The sequence below is a fragment of the Carassius carassius genome, chromosome 50, assembly GCF_963082965.1.
Source record: "Carassius carassius chromosome 50, fCarCar2.1, whole genome shotgun sequence".
NCBI classification, from domain to species: domain Eukaryota; kingdom Metazoa; phylum Chordata; class Actinopteri; order Cypriniformes; family Cyprinidae; genus Carassius; species Carassius carassius.
In genome coordinates, this window is record NC_081804.1 from 21,564,123 (window position 1) to 21,564,429 (window position 307).

Consider the following 307-nt stretch of genomic DNA (forward strand, 5'->3'; position numbering starts at 1 on the left):
TGAGATGGATGCCATGTTTCTGTGCGACGCAGTTCAGAGAGTCCTGTCTGTCATCAGTTTCTCCTGAAATACATGAAACCCAGAGAAGAAGAGAGTAAACATTATAGTTACTTCCACTGTTTGTCTGATGTGAATAACACACGTCGTCAAATTATATTTGATTAGATTGTTATTGGTGCTTCGACAGTTATCAGTGTGTATTTTACAAACTCCAGATGTATTGTTTTACTAGTGCTTATGTGTATTTAAATGGCTGAAACCTAAAATAAACATTATTAGGTTGAAAACACTGCATAGTTGTGATATA